The sequence below is a fragment of the Taudactylus pleione genome, unplaced genomic scaffold (assembly GCF_031769625.1).
Source record: "Taudactylus pleione unplaced genomic scaffold, aTauple2 ptg000773l, whole genome shotgun sequence".
Taxonomy (NCBI): Eukaryota; Metazoa; Chordata; class Amphibia; order Anura; family Myobatrachidae; genus Taudactylus; species Taudactylus pleione.
Genome location: NW_028285175.1, coordinates 220,001 through 237,475, shown reverse-complemented (window position 1 = coordinate 237,475; position 17,475 = coordinate 220,001). Strand labels below are relative to the sequence as shown.

At 37.4% G+C, this 17,475-nt stretch overlaps 10 non-coding genes and 60 pseudogenes across 10 annotated transcripts; all 70 read left to right on the top strand.

Annotated features, from left to right (window-relative positions):
* The first annotated feature begins 14 nt into the window (after positions 1 to 14).
* Positions 15 to 133, top strand: LOC148476746 (5S ribosomal RNA). Its single transcript, XR_015872711.1, has one exon. It is a non-coding gene; the product is annotated as a 5S ribosomal RNA (ribosomal RNA).
* A 116-nt stretch (positions 134 to 249) lies between these two features.
* Positions 250 to 368, top strand: LOC148476745 (5S ribosomal RNA; annotated as a pseudogene).
* Positions 369 to 483: 115 nt separating this feature from the next.
* Positions 484 to 602, top strand: LOC148476744 (5S ribosomal RNA). Its single transcript, XR_015872664.1, has one exon. It is a non-coding gene; the product is annotated as a 5S ribosomal RNA (ribosomal RNA).
* Positions 603 to 718: 116 nt separating this feature from the next.
* On the top strand, positions 719 to 837 carry LOC148476743 (5S ribosomal RNA; annotated as a pseudogene).
* A 116-nt stretch (positions 838 to 953) lies between these two features.
* Positions 954 to 1,072, top strand: LOC148476742 (5S ribosomal RNA; annotated as a pseudogene).
* A 116-nt stretch (positions 1,073 to 1,188) lies between these two features.
* On the top strand, positions 1,189 to 1,307 carry LOC148476741 (5S ribosomal RNA; annotated as a pseudogene).
* A 116-nt stretch (positions 1,308 to 1,423) lies between these two features.
* Positions 1,424 to 1,541, top strand: LOC148476740 (5S ribosomal RNA; annotated as a pseudogene).
* Positions 1,542 to 1,656: 115 nt separating this feature from the next.
* LOC148476739 (5S ribosomal RNA) lies at positions 1,657 to 1,775 on the top strand (annotated as a pseudogene).
* Positions 1,776 to 1,891: 116 nt separating this feature from the next.
* On the top strand, positions 1,892 to 2,010 carry LOC148476738 (5S ribosomal RNA; annotated as a pseudogene).
* A 116-nt stretch (positions 2,011 to 2,126) lies between these two features.
* On the top strand, positions 2,127 to 2,245 carry LOC148476737 (5S ribosomal RNA; annotated as a pseudogene).
* A 116-nt stretch (positions 2,246 to 2,361) lies between these two features.
* Positions 2,362 to 2,480, top strand: LOC148476736 (5S ribosomal RNA; annotated as a pseudogene).
* A 116-nt stretch (positions 2,481 to 2,596) lies between these two features.
* On the top strand, positions 2,597 to 2,715 carry LOC148476735 (5S ribosomal RNA). Its single transcript, XR_015872633.1, has one exon. It is a non-coding gene; the product is annotated as a 5S ribosomal RNA (ribosomal RNA).
* Positions 2,716 to 2,831: 116 nt separating this feature from the next.
* Positions 2,832 to 2,950, top strand: LOC148476734 (5S ribosomal RNA). The gene has a single exon (XR_015872617.1). It is a non-coding gene; the product is annotated as a 5S ribosomal RNA (ribosomal RNA).
* A 116-nt stretch (positions 2,951 to 3,066) lies between these two features.
* On the top strand, positions 3,067 to 3,185 carry LOC148476733 (5S ribosomal RNA; annotated as a pseudogene).
* Positions 3,186 to 3,301: 116 nt separating this feature from the next.
* LOC148476732 (5S ribosomal RNA) lies at positions 3,302 to 3,420 on the top strand (annotated as a pseudogene).
* Positions 3,421 to 3,536: 116 nt separating this feature from the next.
* LOC148476731 (5S ribosomal RNA) lies at positions 3,537 to 3,655 on the top strand (annotated as a pseudogene).
* Positions 3,656 to 3,771: 116 nt separating this feature from the next.
* LOC148476730 (5S ribosomal RNA) lies at positions 3,772 to 3,889 on the top strand (annotated as a pseudogene).
* A 115-nt stretch (positions 3,890 to 4,004) lies between these two features.
* On the top strand, positions 4,005 to 4,123 carry LOC148476729 (5S ribosomal RNA; annotated as a pseudogene).
* Positions 4,124 to 4,239: 116 nt separating this feature from the next.
* Positions 4,240 to 4,358, top strand: LOC148476728 (5S ribosomal RNA; annotated as a pseudogene).
* A 116-nt stretch (positions 4,359 to 4,474) lies between these two features.
* On the top strand, positions 4,475 to 4,593 carry LOC148476727 (5S ribosomal RNA; annotated as a pseudogene).
* A 116-nt stretch (positions 4,594 to 4,709) lies between these two features.
* Positions 4,710 to 4,828, top strand: LOC148476726 (5S ribosomal RNA; annotated as a pseudogene).
* A 117-nt stretch (positions 4,829 to 4,945) lies between these two features.
* On the top strand, positions 4,946 to 5,064 carry LOC148476725 (5S ribosomal RNA; annotated as a pseudogene).
* Positions 5,065 to 5,180: 116 nt separating this feature from the next.
* LOC148476724 (5S ribosomal RNA) lies at positions 5,181 to 5,299 on the top strand. Its single transcript, XR_015872632.1, has one exon. It is a non-coding gene; the product is annotated as a 5S ribosomal RNA (ribosomal RNA).
* Positions 5,300 to 5,415: 116 nt separating this feature from the next.
* On the top strand, positions 5,416 to 5,534 carry LOC148476723 (5S ribosomal RNA; annotated as a pseudogene).
* Positions 5,535 to 5,649: 115 nt separating this feature from the next.
* Positions 5,650 to 5,768, top strand: LOC148476722 (5S ribosomal RNA; annotated as a pseudogene).
* Positions 5,769 to 5,884: 116 nt separating this feature from the next.
* On the top strand, positions 5,885 to 6,003 carry LOC148476721 (5S ribosomal RNA; annotated as a pseudogene).
* Positions 6,004 to 6,119: 116 nt separating this feature from the next.
* On the top strand, positions 6,120 to 6,238 carry LOC148476720 (5S ribosomal RNA; annotated as a pseudogene).
* Positions 6,239 to 6,354: 116 nt separating this feature from the next.
* Positions 6,355 to 6,473, top strand: LOC148476719 (5S ribosomal RNA; annotated as a pseudogene).
* A 116-nt stretch (positions 6,474 to 6,589) lies between these two features.
* LOC148476718 (5S ribosomal RNA) lies at positions 6,590 to 6,708 on the top strand. The gene has a single exon (XR_015872654.1). It is a non-coding gene; the product is annotated as a 5S ribosomal RNA (ribosomal RNA).
* Positions 6,709 to 6,823: 115 nt separating this feature from the next.
* LOC148476717 (5S ribosomal RNA) lies at positions 6,824 to 6,942 on the top strand (annotated as a pseudogene).
* Positions 6,943 to 7,058: 116 nt separating this feature from the next.
* Positions 7,059 to 7,177, top strand: LOC148476716 (5S ribosomal RNA). The gene has a single exon (XR_015872653.1). It is a non-coding gene; the product is annotated as a 5S ribosomal RNA (ribosomal RNA).
* A 116-nt stretch (positions 7,178 to 7,293) lies between these two features.
* On the top strand, positions 7,294 to 7,412 carry LOC148476715 (5S ribosomal RNA; annotated as a pseudogene).
* A 116-nt stretch (positions 7,413 to 7,528) lies between these two features.
* On the top strand, positions 7,529 to 7,647 carry LOC148476714 (5S ribosomal RNA; annotated as a pseudogene).
* Positions 7,648 to 7,997: 350 nt separating this feature from the next.
* LOC148476713 (5S ribosomal RNA) lies at positions 7,998 to 8,116 on the top strand (annotated as a pseudogene).
* Positions 8,117 to 8,232: 116 nt separating this feature from the next.
* Positions 8,233 to 8,351, top strand: LOC148476712 (5S ribosomal RNA; annotated as a pseudogene).
* Positions 8,352 to 8,462: 111 nt separating this feature from the next.
* Positions 8,463 to 8,581, top strand: LOC148476711 (5S ribosomal RNA; annotated as a pseudogene).
* A 116-nt stretch (positions 8,582 to 8,697) lies between these two features.
* LOC148476710 (5S ribosomal RNA) lies at positions 8,698 to 8,816 on the top strand (annotated as a pseudogene).
* A 116-nt stretch (positions 8,817 to 8,932) lies between these two features.
* On the top strand, positions 8,933 to 9,051 carry LOC148476709 (5S ribosomal RNA; annotated as a pseudogene).
* A 116-nt stretch (positions 9,052 to 9,167) lies between these two features.
* LOC148476708 (5S ribosomal RNA) lies at positions 9,168 to 9,286 on the top strand (annotated as a pseudogene).
* Positions 9,287 to 9,402: 116 nt separating this feature from the next.
* LOC148476707 (5S ribosomal RNA) lies at positions 9,403 to 9,521 on the top strand (annotated as a pseudogene).
* A 115-nt stretch (positions 9,522 to 9,636) lies between these two features.
* On the top strand, positions 9,637 to 9,755 carry LOC148476706 (5S ribosomal RNA; annotated as a pseudogene).
* Positions 9,756 to 9,871: 116 nt separating this feature from the next.
* On the top strand, positions 9,872 to 9,990 carry LOC148476705 (5S ribosomal RNA). The gene has a single exon (XR_015872739.1). It is a non-coding gene; the product is annotated as a 5S ribosomal RNA (ribosomal RNA).
* A 116-nt stretch (positions 9,991 to 10,106) lies between these two features.
* Positions 10,107 to 10,225, top strand: LOC148476704 (5S ribosomal RNA; annotated as a pseudogene).
* Positions 10,226 to 10,341: 116 nt separating this feature from the next.
* On the top strand, positions 10,342 to 10,460 carry LOC148476703 (5S ribosomal RNA; annotated as a pseudogene).
* A 116-nt stretch (positions 10,461 to 10,576) lies between these two features.
* LOC148476702 (5S ribosomal RNA) lies at positions 10,577 to 10,695 on the top strand (annotated as a pseudogene).
* A 350-nt stretch (positions 10,696 to 11,045) lies between these two features.
* LOC148476701 (5S ribosomal RNA) lies at positions 11,046 to 11,164 on the top strand. Its single transcript, XR_015872684.1, has one exon. It is a non-coding gene; the product is annotated as a 5S ribosomal RNA (ribosomal RNA).
* Positions 11,165 to 11,280: 116 nt separating this feature from the next.
* Positions 11,281 to 11,399, top strand: LOC148476700 (5S ribosomal RNA; annotated as a pseudogene).
* A 116-nt stretch (positions 11,400 to 11,515) lies between these two features.
* LOC148476699 (5S ribosomal RNA) lies at positions 11,516 to 11,634 on the top strand (annotated as a pseudogene).
* Positions 11,635 to 11,984: 350 nt separating this feature from the next.
* Positions 11,985 to 12,103, top strand: LOC148476698 (5S ribosomal RNA; annotated as a pseudogene).
* A 116-nt stretch (positions 12,104 to 12,219) lies between these two features.
* Positions 12,220 to 12,338, top strand: LOC148476697 (5S ribosomal RNA; annotated as a pseudogene).
* A 111-nt stretch (positions 12,339 to 12,449) lies between these two features.
* Positions 12,450 to 12,568, top strand: LOC148476696 (5S ribosomal RNA; annotated as a pseudogene).
* A 116-nt stretch (positions 12,569 to 12,684) lies between these two features.
* On the top strand, positions 12,685 to 12,803 carry LOC148476695 (5S ribosomal RNA; annotated as a pseudogene).
* Positions 12,804 to 12,919: 116 nt separating this feature from the next.
* On the top strand, positions 12,920 to 13,038 carry LOC148476694 (5S ribosomal RNA; annotated as a pseudogene).
* A 111-nt stretch (positions 13,039 to 13,149) lies between these two features.
* On the top strand, positions 13,150 to 13,268 carry LOC148476693 (5S ribosomal RNA; annotated as a pseudogene).
* Positions 13,269 to 13,384: 116 nt separating this feature from the next.
* On the top strand, positions 13,385 to 13,503 carry LOC148476692 (5S ribosomal RNA; annotated as a pseudogene).
* Positions 13,504 to 13,614: 111 nt separating this feature from the next.
* LOC148476691 (5S ribosomal RNA) lies at positions 13,615 to 13,733 on the top strand (annotated as a pseudogene).
* A 116-nt stretch (positions 13,734 to 13,849) lies between these two features.
* On the top strand, positions 13,850 to 13,968 carry LOC148476690 (5S ribosomal RNA; annotated as a pseudogene).
* A 116-nt stretch (positions 13,969 to 14,084) lies between these two features.
* Positions 14,085 to 14,203, top strand: LOC148476689 (5S ribosomal RNA; annotated as a pseudogene).
* A 116-nt stretch (positions 14,204 to 14,319) lies between these two features.
* LOC148476688 (5S ribosomal RNA) lies at positions 14,320 to 14,438 on the top strand (annotated as a pseudogene).
* Positions 14,439 to 14,554: 116 nt separating this feature from the next.
* On the top strand, positions 14,555 to 14,673 carry LOC148476687 (5S ribosomal RNA; annotated as a pseudogene).
* Positions 14,674 to 14,789: 116 nt separating this feature from the next.
* On the top strand, positions 14,790 to 14,908 carry LOC148476686 (5S ribosomal RNA; annotated as a pseudogene).
* A 350-nt stretch (positions 14,909 to 15,258) lies between these two features.
* On the top strand, positions 15,259 to 15,377 carry LOC148476685 (5S ribosomal RNA). Its single transcript, XR_015872631.1, has one exon. It is a non-coding gene; the product is annotated as a 5S ribosomal RNA (ribosomal RNA).
* Positions 15,378 to 15,493: 116 nt separating this feature from the next.
* On the top strand, positions 15,494 to 15,612 carry LOC148476684 (5S ribosomal RNA; annotated as a pseudogene).
* A 350-nt stretch (positions 15,613 to 15,962) lies between these two features.
* On the top strand, positions 15,963 to 16,081 carry LOC148476683 (5S ribosomal RNA; annotated as a pseudogene).
* Positions 16,082 to 16,197: 116 nt separating this feature from the next.
* On the top strand, positions 16,198 to 16,316 carry LOC148476682 (5S ribosomal RNA; annotated as a pseudogene).
* Positions 16,317 to 16,427: 111 nt separating this feature from the next.
* Positions 16,428 to 16,546, top strand: LOC148476681 (5S ribosomal RNA; annotated as a pseudogene).
* A 116-nt stretch (positions 16,547 to 16,662) lies between these two features.
* Positions 16,663 to 16,781, top strand: LOC148476680 (5S ribosomal RNA; annotated as a pseudogene).
* Positions 16,782 to 16,897: 116 nt separating this feature from the next.
* Positions 16,898 to 17,016, top strand: LOC148476679 (5S ribosomal RNA; annotated as a pseudogene).
* A 116-nt stretch (positions 17,017 to 17,132) lies between these two features.
* Positions 17,133 to 17,251, top strand: LOC148476678 (5S ribosomal RNA; annotated as a pseudogene).
* Positions 17,252 to 17,367: 116 nt separating this feature from the next.
* LOC148476677 (5S ribosomal RNA) overlaps positions 17,368 to 17,475 on the top strand; it is a 119-nt pseudogene continuing 11 nt past the window's right edge.

The window sequence follows — 17,475 nt, the reverse complement described above, 5'->3', positions numbered from 1 at the left end:
TAATGTTTTTGAGCACCTACAGCCAAACCACACTGGACATGCCCAATCTCATCTGATCTTGGAAGCTATGCAGTGTTGGGCCTGGTTAGTACTTGGATGGGAGACCACCTGGGAATACCAGGTGCTGTAGGTAATTTTATACTGCCATAACATTCTTTTCAATTACATTTTACATTTAATTTTTTCAACTTATTAATGAATTTACTTGAGTTAAGAAGTAATAGAGGTCTAAAGTTAATGCTTTTGCGCACCTATAGCCAAACCACACTGGACATGCCCAATCTTGTCTGATCTTGGAAGCTATGCAGTGTTGGGCCTGGTTAGTACTTGGATGGGAGACCACCTGGGAATACCAGGAGCTGTAGGTAATTTTATACTGCCATAACATTCTTTTCGATTATATTTTACATTTAATTTTACAACTTATCATTGAATTTACTTGAGTTAAGAAGTAAAAGAGGTCTAAAGTTAATGTTTTTGAGCACCTACAGCCAAACCACACTGGATTTGCCCAATCTCGTCTGATCTTGGAAGCTATGCAGTGTTGGGCCTGGTTAGTACTTGGATGGGAGACCACCTGGGAATACCAGGTGCTGTAGGTAATTTTATACTGCCATAACGTTCTTTTCTATTACATTTTACATTTAATTTTTTCAACTTATCAATGAATTTACTTGAGTTAAGAAGTAATAGTGGTATAAATTTAATGCTTTTGGGCACCTACAGCCAAACCACACTGGACATGCCCAATCTTGTCTGATCTTGGAAACTATGCAGTGTTGGGCCTGGTTAGTACTTGGATGGGAGACCACCTGGGAATACCAGGTGCTGTAGGTAATTTTATACTGCCATAACATTCTTTTCTATTACATTTTACATTTAATTTTTTCAACTTATCAATGAATTTACTTGAGTAAAGAAGTAAAAGAGGTCTAAAGTTAATGTCTTTGCACACCTACAGCCAAACCACACTGGACATGCCCAATCTCGTCTGATATTGGAAGCTATGCAGTGTTGGGCCTGGATAGTACTTGGATGGGAGACCACCTAGGAATCCCTGGTGCTGTAGGTAATTTTATATAGCCATAACATTCTTTTCTATTACATTTTACATTACATTTTTTCAACTTATCATTGAATTTACTTGAGTTAAGAAGTAATAGCGGTATAAATTTAATGCTTTTGGGCACCTACAGCCAAACCACACTGGACATGCCCAATCTCGTCTGATCTTGGAAACTATGCAGTGTTGGGCCTGGTTAGTACTTGGATGGGAGACCACCTGGCAATACCAGGTGCTGTAGGTAATTTTATACTGCCATAACATTCTTTTCTATTACATTTTACATTTAATTTTTTCAACTTATCAATGAATTTACTTGAGTTAAGAAGTAAAAGAGGTCTAAAGTTAATGGTTTTGAGCACCTACAGCCAAACCACACTGGACATGCCCAATCTCGTCTGATCTTGGAAGCTATGCAGTGTGGGCCTGGTTAGTACTTGGATGGGAGACCACCTGGGAATGCCAGATGCTGTAGGTAATTTTATACTGCCATAACATTCTTTTCTATTACATTTTACATTTCATTTTTCAACTTATCATTGAATTTACTTGAGTTAAGAAGTAAAAGAGATCTAAAGTTAAGGTTTTTGAGCACCTACAGCCAAACCACACTGGACATGCCCAATCTCTTCTGAACTTGGAAGCTATGCAGTGTTGGGCGTGGTTAGTACTTGGATGGTAGACCACCAGGGATTACCAGGTGCTGTAGGTAATTTTATACTGCCATAACATTCTTTTCTATTACATTTTAAATTTAATTTTTTCAACTTATCAATGAATTTACTTGAGTTAAGAAGTAATAGAGGTCTAAAGTTAATGTTTTGGAGCACCTACAGCCAAACCACACTGGACATGCCCAATCTCGTCTGATCTTGGAAGCTATGCAGTGTTGGGTCTGGTTAGTACTTGGATGGGAGACCACCTGGGAATACCAGGTGCTGTAGGTAATTTTATGCAGCCATAACATTCTTTTCTATTACATTTTACATTTAATTTTTTCAACTTATCAATGAATTTACTTGAGTGAAGAAGTAAAAGAGGTCTAAAGTTAATGTTTTTGAGCACCTACAGCCAAACCACACTGGACATGCCCAATCTCGTCTGATCTTGGAAGCTATGCAGTGTTGGACCTGTTTAGTACTTGGATAGGAGACCACCTAGTTAGCCCAGGTGCTGTAGGTAATTTTATACTGCCATAACATTCTTTTCTATTACATTTTAAATTTAATTTTTTCAACTTATCAATGAATTTACTTGAGTTAAGAAGTAAAAGAGGTCTAAAGTTAATGTTTTTGAGCACCTACAGTCAAACCACACTGGACATGCCCAATCTCATCTGATCTTGGAAGCTATGCAGTGTTTGGCCTGGTTTGTACTTGGATGGGAGACCACCTGGGAATACCAGGTGCTGTAGCTAATTTTATACTGCCATAACATTCTTTTCTAGAACATTTTACATTTAATTTTTTCAACGTATCAATGAATTTACTTGAGTTAAGAAGTAAAAGAGGTCTAAAGTTAATGTTTTTGAGCACCTACAGCCAAACCATACTGGACATGCCCAATCTCATCTGATCTTGGAAGCTATGCAGTGTTGGGCCTGGTTAGTACTTGGATGGGAGACCACCTGGGAATACCAGGTGCTGTAGGTAATTTTATACTGCCATACCATTCTTTTCTATTACATTTTACATTTAATTTTTTCAACTTATTAATGAATTTACTTGAGTTAAGAAGTAAAAGAGGTCTAAAGTTAATGTTTTTGAGCACCTACAGCCAAACCACACTGGACATGCCCAATCTCGTCTGATCTTGGAAGCTATGCAGTGTTGGGCCTGGTTAGTACTTGGATGGGAGACCACCTGGGAATACCAGGTGCTGTAGGTAATTTTATACTGCCATAACATTCTTTTCTATTACATTTTACATTTAATTTTTTCAACTTATCAATGAATTTACTTGAGTTAAGAAGTAATAGCGGTATAAATTTAATGCTTTTGGGCACCTACAGCCAAACCACACTGGACATGCCCAATCTTGTCTGATCTTGGAAACTATGCAGTGTTGGGCCTGGTTAGTACTTGGATGGGAGACCACCTGGGAATACCAGGTGCTGTAGGTAATTTTATACTGCCATAACATTCTTTTCTATTACATTTTACATTTAATTTTTTCAACTTATCAATGAATTTACTTGAGTAAAGAAGTAAAAGAGGTCTAAAGTTAATGTATTTGCGCACCTACAGCCAAACCACACTGGACATGCCCAATCTCGTCTGATATTGGAAGCTATGCAGTGTTGGGCCTGGATAGTACTTGGATGGGAGACCACCTAGGAATCCCTGGTGCTGTAGGTAATTTTATATAGCCATAACATTCTTTTCTATTACATTTTACATTACATTTTTTCAACTTATCATTGAATTTACTTGAGTTAAGAAGTAATAGAGGTATAAATTTAATGCTTTTGGGCACCTACAGCCAAACCACACTGGACATGCCCAATCTCGTCTGATCTTGGAAACTATGCAGTGTTGGGCCTGGTTAGTACTTGGATGGGAGACCACCTGGCAATACCAGGTGCTGTAGGTAATTTTATACTGCCATAACATTCTTTTCTATTACATTTTACATTTAATTTTTTCAACTTATCAATGAATTTACTTGAGTTAAGAAGTAAAAGAGGTCTAAAGTTAATGGTTTTGAGCACCTACAGCCAAACCACACTGGACATGCCCAATCTTATCTGATCTTGGAAGCTATGCAGTGTGGGCCTGGTTAGTACTTGGATGGGAGACCACCTGGGAATACCAGATGCTGTAGGTAATTTTATACTGCCATAACATTCTTTTCTATTACATTTTACATTTCATTTTTCAACTTATCATTGAATTTACTTGAGTTAAGAAGTAAAAGAGATCTAAAGTTAAGGTTTTTGAGCACCTACAGCCAAACCACACTGGACATGCCCAATCTTGTCTGAACTTGGAAGCTATGCAGTGTTGGGCATGGTTAGTACTTGGATGGTAGACCACCAGGGATTACCAGGTGCTGTAGGTAATTTTATACTGCCATAACATTCTTTTCTATTACATTTTAAATTTAATTTTTTCAACTTATCAATGAATTTACTTGAGTTAAGAAGTAATAGAGGTCTAAAGTTAATGTTTTTGAGCACCTACAGCCAAACCACACTGGACATGCCCAATCTCGTCTGATCTTGGAAGCTATGCAGTGTTGGGTCTGGTTAGTACTTGGATGGGAGACCACCTGCGAATACCAGGTGCTGTAGGTAATTTTATGCAGCCATAACATTCTTTTCTATTACATTTTACATTTAATTTTTTCAACTTATCAATGAATTTACTTGAGTGAAGAAGTAAAAGAGGTCTAAAGTTAATGTTTTTGAGCACCTACAGCCAAACCACACTGGACATGCCCAATCTCGTCTGATCTTGGAAGCTATGCAGTGTTGGACCTGTTTAGTACTTGGATAGGAGACCACCTAGTTATCCCAGGTGCTGTAGGTAATTTTATACTGCCATAACATTCTTTTCTATTACATTTTAAATTTAATTTTTTCAACTTATCAATGAATTTACTTGAGTTAAGAAGTAAAAGAGGTCTAAAGTTAATGTTTTTGAGCACCTACAGCCAAACCACACTGGACATGCCCAATCTCGTCTGATATTGGAAGCTATGCAGTGTTGGGCTTGGATAGTACTTGGATGGGAGACCACCTAGGAATCCCTGGTGCTGTAGGTAATTTTATATAGCCATAACATTCTTTTTCTATTAAATTTTACATTTAATTTTTTCAACTTATCAATGAATTTACTTGAGTTAAGAAGTAAAAGATGTCTAAAGTTAATGTTTTTGAGCACCTACAGTCAAACCACACTGGACATGCCCAATCTCATCTGATCTTGGAAGCTATGCAGTGTTTGGCCTGGTTTGTACTTGGATGGGAGACCACCTGGGAATACCAGGTGCTGTAGCTAATTTTATACTGCCATAACATTCTTTTCTAGAACATTTTACATTTAATTTTTTCAACGTATCAATGAATTTACTTGAGTTAAGAAGTAAAAGAGGTCTAAAGTTAATGTTTTTGAGCACCTACAGCCAAACCATACTGGACATGCCCAATCTCATCTGATCTTGGAAGCTATGCAGTGTTGGGCCTGGTTAGTACTTGGATGGGAGACCACCTGGGAATACCAGGTGCTGTAGGTAATTTTATACTGCCATAACATTCTTTTCTATTACATTTTACATTTAATTTTTTCAACTTATTAATGAATTTACTTGAGTTAAGAAGCAATAGAGGTCTAAAGTTAATGCTTTTGCGCACCTACAGCCAAACCACACTGGACATGCCCAATCTTGTCTGATCTTGGAAGCTATGCAGTGTTGGGCATGGTTAGTACTTGGATGGGAGACCACCTGGGAATACCAGGAGCTGTAGGTAATTTTATACTGCCATAACATTCTTTTCTATTATATTTTACATTTAATTTTACAACTTATCATTGAATTTACTTGAGTTAAGAAGTAAAAGAGGTCTAAAGTTAATGTTTTTGAGCACCTACAGCAAAACCACACTGGACATGCCCAATCTCGTCTGATCTTGGAAGCTATGCAGTGTTGGGCCTGGTTAGTACTTGGATGGGAGACCACCTGGGAATACCAGGTGCTGTAGGTAATTTTATACTGCCATAACATTCTTTTCTATTACATTTTACATTTAATTTTTTCAACTTATCAATGAATTTACTTGAGTTAAGAAGTAAAAGAGGTCTAAAGTTAATGGTTTTGAGCACCTACAGCCAAACCACACTGGACATGCCCAATCTCATCTGATCTTGGAAGCTATGCAGTGTTGGGACTGGTTTGTACTTGGATGGGAGACTACCTAGGAATCCCAGGTTCTGTAGGTAATTTTATACTGACATAACATTCTTTTCTATTACATTTTACATTTAATTTTTTCAACTTATCAATGAATTTACTTGAGTAAAGAAGTAAAAGAGGTCTAAAGTTAATGTCTTTGAGCACCTACAGCCAAACCACACTGGACATGCCCAATCTCGTCTGATATTGGAAGATATGCAGTGTTGGGCCTGGATAGTACTTGGATGGGAGACCACCTAGAAATCCCTGGTGCTGTAGGTAATTTTATATAGCCATAACATTCTTTTCTATTACATTTTACATTACATTTTTTCAACTTATCAATGAATTTACTTGAGTTAAGAAGTAATAGCGGTATAAATTTAATGCTTTTGGGCACCTACAGCCAAACCACACTGGACATGCCCAATCTCGTCTGATCTTGGAAAGTATGCAGTGTTGGGCCTGGTTAGTACTTGGATGGGAGACCACCTGGCAATACCAGGTGCTGTAGGTAATTTTATACTGCCATAACATTCTTTTCTATTACATTTTACATTTAATTTTTTCAACTTATCAATGAATTTACTTGAGTTAAGAAGTAAAAGAGGTCTAAAGTTAATGGTTTTGAACACCTACAGCCAAACCACACTGGACATGCCCAATCTCGTCTGATCTTGGAAGCTATGCAGTGTTGGGCCTGGTTAGTACTTGGATGGGAAACCACCTGGGAATACCAGGTGCTGTAGGTAATTTTATACTGCCATAACATTCTTTTCTATTACATTTTACATTTCATTTTTCAACTTATCATTGAATTTACTTGAGTTAAGAAGTAAAAGAGATCTAAAGTTAATGTTTTTGAGCACCTACAGCCAAACCACACTGGACATGCCCAATCTCGTCTGAACTTGGAAGCTATGCAGTGTTGGGCGTGGTTAGTACTTGGATGGTAGACCACCAGGGATTACCAGGTGCTGTAGGTAATTTTATACTGCCATAACATTCTTTTCTATTACATTTTAAATTTAATTTTTTCAACTTATCAATGAATTTACTTGAGTTAAGAAGTAATAGAGGTCTAAAGTTAATGCTTTTGAGCACCTACAGCCAAACCACACTGGACATGCCCAATCTCGTCTGATCTTGGAAGCTATGCAGTGTTGGGCCTGGTTAGTACTTGGATGGGAAACCACCTGGGAATACCAGGTGCTGTAGGTAATTTTATGCAGCCACAACATACTTTTCTATTACATTTTACATTTAATTTTTTCAACTTATCAATGAATTTACTTGAGTGAAGAAGTAAAAGAGGTCTAAAGTTAATGTTTTTGAGCACCTACAGCCAAACCACACTGGACATGCCCAATCTCGTCTGATCTTGGAAGCTATGCAGTGTTGGACCTGTTTAGTACTTGGATAGGAGACCACCTAGTTATCCCAGGTGCTGTAGGTAATTTTATACTGCCATAACATTCTTTTCTATTACATTTTAAATTTAATTTTTTCAACTTATCAATGAATTTACTTGAGTTAAGAAGTAAAAGAGGTCTAAAGTTAATGTTTTTGAGCACCTACAGCCAAACCACACTGGACATGCCCAATCTTGTCTGATCTTGGAAGCTATGCAGTGTTGGGCCTGGTTAGTACTTGGATGGGAGACCACCCGGGAATACCAGGAGCTGTAGATAATTTTATACTGCCATAACATTCTTTTCTATTACATTTTACATTTAATTTTTCAACTTATCATTGAATTTACTTGAGTTAAGAAGTAAAAGAGGTCTAAAGTTAATACTTTTGAGCACCTACAGCCAATCCACACTGGACATGCCCCATCTCGTCTTATCTTGGTAGCTATGCAGTGTTGGGCATGGTCAGTACTTGGATGGGAGACCACCTGGGGAAACCAGCTGCAGTAGGTAATTTTATACTTCCATAACATTCTTTTCTATTACATTGTACATTTAATTTTTTCAACTTATCAATGAATTTACTTGAGTTAAGAAGTAATAGAGGTCTAAAGTTAATGTTTTTGAACACCTACAGCCAAACCACACTGGACATGCCCAATCTCATCTGATCTTGGAAGCTATGCAGTGTTGGGACTGGTTTGTACTTGGATGGGAGACTACCTAGGAATCCCAGGTTCTGTAGGTAATTTTATACTGCCATAACATTCTTTTCTATTACATTTTACATTTAATTTTTTCAACTTATCAGTGAATTTACTTGAGTAAAGAAGTAAAAGAGGTCTAAAGTTAATGTTTTTGAGCACCTACAGCCAAACCACAGTGGACATGCCCAATCTCGTCTGATCTTGGAAGCTCTGCAGTGTTGGGCCTGGTTAGTATTTGGATGGGAGACCACCTAGGAATCCCAGGTGCTGTAGGTAATTTTATACTGCCATAACAGTCTATTACATTTTACATTTAATTTTTTCAACTTATCAATGAATTTACTTGAGTAAAGAAGTAAAAGAGGTCTAAAGTTAATTTCTTTGAGTACTTACAGCCAAACCACACTGGACATACCCAATCTCGTCTGATATTGGAAGCTATGCAGTGTTGGGCCTGGATAGTACTTGGATGGGAGACCACCTAGGAATCCCTGGTGCTGTAGGTAATTTTATATAGCCATAACATTCTTTTCTATTACATTTTACATTACATTTTTTCAACTTATCAATGAATTTACTTGAGTTAAGAAGTAAAAGAGGTCTAAATTTAATGTTTTTGAGCGCCTATAGCCAAACCACACTGGACATGCCCAATCTCGTCTGATCTTGGAAGTTATGCAGTGTTGGGCCTGCTTTGTACTTGAATGGGAGACCACCTGGGAATATCAGGTGCTGTAGGTAATTTTATACTGCCATAACATTCTTTTCTATTAAATTTTACATTTAATTTTTTCAACTTGTCAATGAATTTACTTGAGTTAAGAAGTAAAAGATGTCTAAAGTTAATGTTTTTGAGCACCTACAGTCAAACCACACTGGACATGCCCAATCTCGTCTGATCTTGGAAGCTCTGCAGTGTTTGGCCTGGTTTGTACTTGGATGGGAGACCACCTGGGAATACCAGGTGCTGTAGGTATTTTTATACTGCCATAACATTCTTTTCTAGAACATTTTAAATTTAAAAGTTTCAACTTATCAATGAATTTACTTGAGTTAAGAAGTAAAATAGGTCTAAAGTTAATGTTTTTGAGCACCTACAGCCAAACCACACTGGACATGCCCAATCTCATCTGTTCTTGGAAGCTATGCAGTGTTGGGCCTGGTTAGTACTTGGATGGGAGACCACCTGGCAATACCAGGTGCTGTAGTTAATTTTATACTTCCATAACATTCTTTTCTATTACATTTTACATTTAATTTTTTCAACTTATCAATGAATTTACTTGAGTTAAGAAGTAATAGAGGTCTAAAGTTAATGCTTTTGCGCACCTACAGCCAAACCACACTGGACATGCCCAATCTTGTCTGAACTTGGAAGCTATGCAGTGTTGGGCCTGGTTAGTACTTGGATGGGAGACCACCTGGGAATACCATGAGCTGTAGGTAATTTTATACTGCCATAACATTCTTTTCTATTATATTTTACATTTAATTTTACAACTTATCATTGAATTTACTTGAGTTAAGAAGTAAAAGAGGTCTAAAGTTAATGTTTTTGAGCACCTACAGCCAAACCACACTGGACATGCCCAATCTCGTCTGATCTTGGAAGCTATGCAGTGTTGGGCCTGGTTAGTACTTGGATGGGAGACCAACTGGGAATACCAGGTGCGGTAGGTAATTTTATACTGCCATAACTTTCTTTTCTATTACATTTTACATTTAATTTTTTCAACTTATCAATGAATTTACTTGAGTTAAGAAGTAATAGCGGTATAAATTTAATGCTTTTGGGCACCTACAGCCAAACCACACTGGAAATGCCCAATCTCGTCTGATCTTGGAAACTATGCAGTGTTGGGCCTGGTTAGTACTTGGATGGGAGACCACCTGGGAATACCAGGTGCTGTAGGTAATTTTATACTGCCATAACATTCTTTTCTATTACATTTTACATTTAATTTTTTCAACTTATCTATGAATTTACTTGAGTTAAGAAATAAAAGAGGTCTAAAGATAATGGTATTGAGCACCTACAGCCAAACCACACTGGACATGCCCAATCTCGTCTGATCTTGGAAGCTATGCAGTGTTGGGCCTGGTTAGTACTTGGATGGGAGACCACCTGGGAATACCAGGTGCTTTAGGTAATTTTATGCAGCCATAACATTCTTTTCTATTACATTTTACATTTAATTTTTTCAACTTATCAATGAATTTACTTGAGTGAAGAAGTAAAAGAGGTCTAAAGTTAATGTTTTTGAGCACCTACAGCCAAACCACACTGGACATGCCCAATCTCGTCTGATCTTGGAAGCTATGCAGTGTTGGACCTGTTTAGTACTTGGATAGGAGACCACCTAGTTATCCCAGGTGCTGTAGGTAATTTTATACTGCCATAACATTCTTTTCTATTACATTTTAAATTTAATTTTTTCAACTTATCAATGAATTTACTTGAGTAAAGAAGTAAAAGAGGTCTAAAGTTAATGTTTTTGAGCACCTACAGCCAAACCACACTGGACATGCCCAATCTCGTCTGATCTTGGAAGCTATGCAGTGTTGGGCCTGGTTAGTACTTGGATGGGAGACCACCCGGGAATACCAGGAGCTGTAGGTAATTTTATACTGCCATAACATTCTTTTCTATTACATTTTACATTTAATTTTTCAACTTATCATTGAATTTACTTGAGTTAAGAAGTAAAAGAGGTCTAAAGTTAATACTTTTGAGCACCTACAGTCAATCCACACTGGACATGCCCCATCTTGTCTTATCTTGGTAGCTATGCAGTGTTGGGCTTGGTCAGTACTTGGATGGGAGACCACCTGGGGAAACCAGCTGCAGTAGGTAATTTTATACTGCCATAACATTCTTTTCTATTACATTTTACATTTAATTTTTTCAACTTATCAATGAATTTACTTGAGTTAAGAAGTAATAGAGGTCTAAAGTTAATGTTTTTGAGCACCTACAGCCAAACCACGCTGGACATGCCCAATCTCGTCTGATCTTGGAAGCTATGCAGTGTTGGGCCTGGTTAGTACTTGGATGGGAGACCACCTGGGAATACCAGGTGCTGTAGGTAATTTTATGCAGCCATAACATTCTTTTCTATTACATTTTACATTTAATTTTTTCAACTTATCAATGAATTTACTTGAGTGAAGAAGTAAAAGAGGTCTAAAGTTAATGTTTTTGAGCACCTACAGCCAAACCACACTGGACATGCCCAATCTCATCTGATCTTGGAAGCTATGCAGTGTTGGACCTGTTTAGTACTTGGATAGGAGACCACCTAGTTATCCCAGGTGCTGTAGGTAATTTTATACTGCCATAACATTCTTTTCTATTACATTTTAAATATAATTTTTTCAACTTATCAATGAATTTACTTGAGTAAAGAAGTAAAAGAGGTCTAAAGTTAATGTTTTTGAGCACCTACAGCCAAACCACACTGGACATGCCCAATCTCATCTGATCTTGGAAGCTATGCAGTGTTGGGCCTGGTTAGTGCTTGGATGGGAGACCACCCTGGAATACCAGGAGCTGTAGGTAATTTTATACTGCCATAACATTCTTTTCTATTACATTTTACATTTAATTTTTCAACTTATCATTGAATTTACTTGAGTTAAGAAGTAAAAGAGGTCTAAAGTTAATACTTTTGAGCACCTACAGCCAATCCACACTGGACATGCCCCATCTCGTCTTATCTTGGTAGCTATGCAGTGTTGTGCATGGTCAGTACTTGGATGGGAGACCACCTGGGGAAACCAGCTGCAGTAGGTAATTTTATACTGCCATAACATTCTTTTCTATTACATTTTACATTTAATTTTTTCAACTTATCAATGAATTTACTTGAGTTAAGAAGTAATAGAGGTCTAAAGTTAATGTTTTTGAGCACATACAGCCAAACCACACTGGACATGCCCAATCTCATCTGATCTTGGAAGCTATGCAGTGTTGGGACTGGTTTGTACTTGGATGGGAGACTACCTAGGAATCCCAGGTTCTGTAGGTAATTTTATACTGCCATAACATTCTTTTCTATTACATTTTACATTTAATTTTTTCAACTTATCAGTGAATTTACTTGAGTAAAGAAGTAAAAGAGGTCTAAAGTTAATGTTTTTGAGCACCTACAGCCAAACCACAGTGGACATGCCCAATCTCGTCTGATCTTGGAAGCTCTGCAGGGTTGGGCCTGGTTAGTATTTGGATGGGAGACCACCTAGGAATCCCAGGTGCTGTAGGTAATTTTATACTGCCATAACAGTCTATTACATTTTACATTTAATTTTTTCAACTTATCAATGAATTTACTTGAGTAAAGAAGTAAAAGAGGTCTAAAGTTAATTTCTTTGAGTACCTACAGCCAAAACACACTGGACATGCCCAATCTCTTCTGATATTGGAAGCTATGCAGTGTTGGGCCTGGATAGTACTTGGATGGGAGACCACCTAGGAATCCCTGGTGCTGTAGGTAATTTTATATAGCCATAACATTCTTTTCTATTACATTTTACATTACATTTTTTCAACTTATCAATTAATTTACTTGAGTTAAGAAGTAAAAGAGGTCTAAATTTAATGTTTTTGAGCGCCTATAGCCAAACCACACTGGACATGCCCAATCTCGTCTGATCTTGGAAGTTATGCAGTGTTGGGCCTGGTTTGTACTTGAATGGGAGACCACCTGGGAATATCAGGTGCTGTAGGTAATTTTATACTGCCATAACATTCTTTTCTATTAAATTTTACATTTAATTTTTTCAACTTGTCAATGAATTTACTTGAGTTAAGAAGTAAAAGATGTCTAAAGTTAATGTTTTTGAGCACCTACAGTCAAACCACACTGGACATGCCCAATCTCGTCTGATCTTGCAAGCTCTGCAGTGTTTGGCCTGGTTTGTACTTGGATGGGAGACCACCTGGGAATACCAGGTGCTGTAGGTACTTTTATACTGCCATAACAGTCTATTACATTTTACATTTAATTGTTTCAACTTATCAATGAATTTACTTGAGTTAAGAAGTAAAAGAGGTCTAAAGTTAATGTTTTTGAGCACCTACAGCCAAACCACACTGGACATGCCCAATCTCATCTGATCTTGGAAGCTATGCAGTGTTGGGACTGGTTTGTACTTGGATGGGAGACTACCTAGGAATCCCAGGTTCTGTAGGTAATTTTATACTGCCATAACATTCTTTTCTATTACATTTTACATTTAATTTTTTCAACTTATCAGTGAATTTACTTGAGTAAAGAAGTAAAAGAGGTCTAAAGTTAATGTTTTTGAGCACCTACAGCCAAACCACAGTGGACATGCCCAATCTCGTCTGATCTTGGAAGCTCTGCAGTGTTGGGCCTGGTTAGTATTTGGATGGGAGACCACCTAGGAATCCCAGGTGCTGTAGGTAATTTTATACTGCCATAACAGTCTATTACATTTTACATTTAATTTTTTCAACTTATCAATGAATTTACTTGAGTAAAGAAGTAAAAGAGGTCTAAAGTTAATTTCTTTGAGTACTTACAGCCAAACCACACTGGACATGCCCAATCTCGTCTGATATTGGAAGCTATGCAGTGTTGGGCCTGGATAGTACTTGGATGGGAGACCACCTAGGAATCCCTGGTGCTGTAGGTAATTTTATATAGCCATAACATTCTTTTCTATTACATTTTACATTACATTTTTTCAACTTATCAATGAATTTACTTGAGTTAAGAAGTAAAAGAGGTCTAAATTTAATGTTTTTGAGCGCCTATAGCCAAACCACACTGGACATGCCCAATCTCGTCTGATCTTGGAAGTTATGCAGTGTTGGGCCTGCTTTGTACTTGAATGGGAGACCACCTGGGAATATCAGGTGCTGTAGGTAATTTTATACTGCCATAACATTCTTTTCTATTAAATTTTACATTTAATTTTTTCAACTTGTCAATGAATTTACTTGAGTTAAGAAGTAAAAGATGTCTAAAGTTAATGTTTTTGAGCACCTACAGTCAAACCACACTGGACATGCCCAATCTCGTCTGATCTTGGAAGCTCTGCAGTGTTTGGCCTGGTTTGTACTTGGATGGGAGACCACCTGGGAATACCAGGTGCTGTAGGTATTTTTATACTGCCAAAACATTCTTTTCTAGAACATTTTACATTTAATTTTTTCAACTTATCTATGAATTTACTTGAGTTAAGAAATAAAAGAGGTCTAAAGATAATGGTATTGAGCACCTACAGCCAAACCACACTGGACATGCCCAATCTCGTCTGATCTTGGAAGCTATGCAGTGTTGGGCCTGGTTAGGACTTGGATGGGAGACCACCTGGGAATACCAGGTGCTTTAGGTAATTTTATGCAGCCATAACATTCTTTTCTATTACATTTTACATTTAATTTTTTCAACTTATCAATGAATTTACTTGAGTGAAGAAGTAAAAGAGGTCTAAAGTTAATGTTTTTGAGCACCTACAGCCAAACCACACTGGACATGCCCAATCTCGTCTGATCTTGGAAGCTATGCAGTGTTGGACCTGTTTAGTACTTGGATAGGAGACCACCTAGTTATCCCAGGTGCTGTAGGTAATTTTATACTGCCATAACATTCTTTTCTATTACACTTTAAATTTAATTTTTTCAACTTATCAATGAATTTACTTGAGTAAAGAAGTAAAAGAGGTCTAAAGTTAATGTTTTTGAGCACCTACAGCCAAACCACACTGCACATGCCCAATCTCGTCTGATCTTGGAAGCTATGCAGTGTTGGGCCTGGTTAGTACTTGGATGGGAGACCACCCGGGAATACCAGGAGCTGTAGGTAATTTTATACTGCCATAACATTCTTTTCTATTACATTTTACATTTAATTTTTCAACTTATCATTGAATTTACTTGAGTTAAGAAGTAAAAGAGGTCTAAAGTTAATACTTTTGAGCACCTACAGTCAATCCACACTGGACATGCCCCATCTCGTCTTATCTTGGTAGCTATGCAGTGTTGGGCATGGTCAGTACTTGGATGGGAGACCACCTGGGGAAACCAGCTGCAGTAGGTAATTTTATACTGCCATAACATTCTTTTCTATTACATTTTACATTTAATTTTTTCAACTTATCAATGAATTTACTTGAGTTAAGAAGTAATAGAGGTCTAAAGTTAATGTTTTTGAGCACCTACAGCCAAACCACGCTGGACATGCCCAATCTCATCTGATCTTGGAAGCTATGCAGTGTTGGGCCTGGTTAGTACTTGGATGGGAGACCACCTGGGAATACCAGGTGCTGTAGGTAATTTTATGCAGCCATAACATTCTTTTCTATTACATTTTACATTTAATTTTTTCAACTTATCAATGAATTTACTTGAGTGAAGAAGTAAAAGAGGTCTAAAGTTAATGTTTTTGAGCACCTACAGCCAAACCACACTGGACATGCCCAATCTCATCTGATCTTGGAAGCTATGCAGTGTTGGGCCTGGTTAGTGCTTGGATGGGAGACCACCCTGGAATACCAGGAGCTGTAGGTAATTTTATACTGCCATAACATTCTTTTCTATTACATTTTACATTTAATTTTTCAACTTATCATTGAATTTACTTGAGTTAAGAAGTAAAAGAGGTCTAAAGTTAATACTTTTGAGCACCTACAGCCAATCCACACTGGACATGCCCCATCTCGTCTTATCTTGGTAGCTATGCAGTGTTGTGCATGGTCAGTACTTGGATGGGAGACCACCTGGGGAAACCAGCTGCAGTAGGTAATTTTATACTGCCATAACATTCTTTTCTATTACATTTTACATTTAATTTTTTCAACTTATCAATGAATTTACTTGAGTTAAGAAGTAATAGAGGTCTAAAGTTAATGTTTTTGAGCACATACAGCCAAACCACACTGGACATGCCCAATCTCATCTGATCTTGGAAGCTATGCAGTGTTGGGACTGGTTTGTACTTGGATGGGAGACTACCTAGGAATCCCAGGTTCTGTAGGTAATTTTATACTGCCATAACATTCTTTTCTATTACATTTTACATTTAATTTTTTCAACTTATCAGTGAATTTACTTGAGTAAAGAAGTAAAAGAGGTCTAAAGTTAATGTTTTTGAGCACCTACAGCCAAACCACAGTGGACATGCCCAATCTCGTCTGATCTTGGGAGCTCTGCAGGGTTGGGCCTGGTTAGTATTTGGATGGGAGACCACCTAGGAATCCCAGGTGCTGTAGGTAATTTTATACTGCCATAACAGTCTATTACATTTTACATTTAATTTTTTCAACTTATCAATGAATTTACTTGAGTAAAGAAGTAAAAGAGGTCTAAAGTTAATTTCTTTGAGTACTTACAGCCAAAACACACTGGACATGCCCAATCTCTTCTGATATTGGAAGCTATGCAGTGTTGGGCCTGGATAGTACTTGGATGGGAGACCACCTAGGAATCCCTGGTGCTGTAGGTAATTTTATATAGCCATAACATTCTTTTCTATTACATTTTACATTACATTTTTTCAACTTATCAATTAATTTACTTGAGTTAAGAAGTAAAAGAGGTCTAAATTTAATGTTTTTGAGCGCCTATAGCCAAACCACACTGGACATGCCCAATCTCGTCTGATTTTGGAAGTTATGCAGTGTTGGGCCTGGTTTGTACTTGAATGGGAGACCACCTGGGAATATCAGGTGCTGTAGGTAATTTTATACTGCCATAACATTCTTTTCTATTAAATTTTACATTTAATTTTTTCAACTTGTCAATGAATTTACTTGAGTTAAGAAGTAAAAGATGTCTAAAGTTAATGTTTTTGAGCACCTACAGTCAAACCACACTGGACATGCCCAATCTCGTCTGATCTTGCAAGCTCTGCAGTGTTTGGCCTGGTTTGTACTTGGATGGGAGACCACCTGGGAATACCAGGTGCTGTAGGTACTTTTATACTGCCATAACATTCTTTTCTAGAACATTTTACATTTAATTGTTTCAACTTATCAATGAATTTACTTGAGTTAAGAAGTAAAAGAGGTCTAAAGTTAATGTTTTTGAGCACCTACAGCCAAACCACTCTGGACATGCCCAATCTCATCTGATCTTGGAAGCTATGCAGTGTTGGGCCTGGTTAGTACTTGGATGGGAGACCACCTGGCAATACCAGGTGCTGTAGTTAATTTTATACTTCCATAACATTCTTTTCTATTACATTTTACATTTAATTTTTTCAACTTATCAATGAATTTACTTGAGTTAAGAAGTAATAGAGGTCTAAAGTTAATGCTTTTGCGCACCTACAGCCAAACCACACTGGACATGCCCAATCTTGTCTGATCTTGGAAGCTATGCAGTGTTGGGCCTGGTTAGTACTTGGATGGGAGACCACCTGGGAATACCATG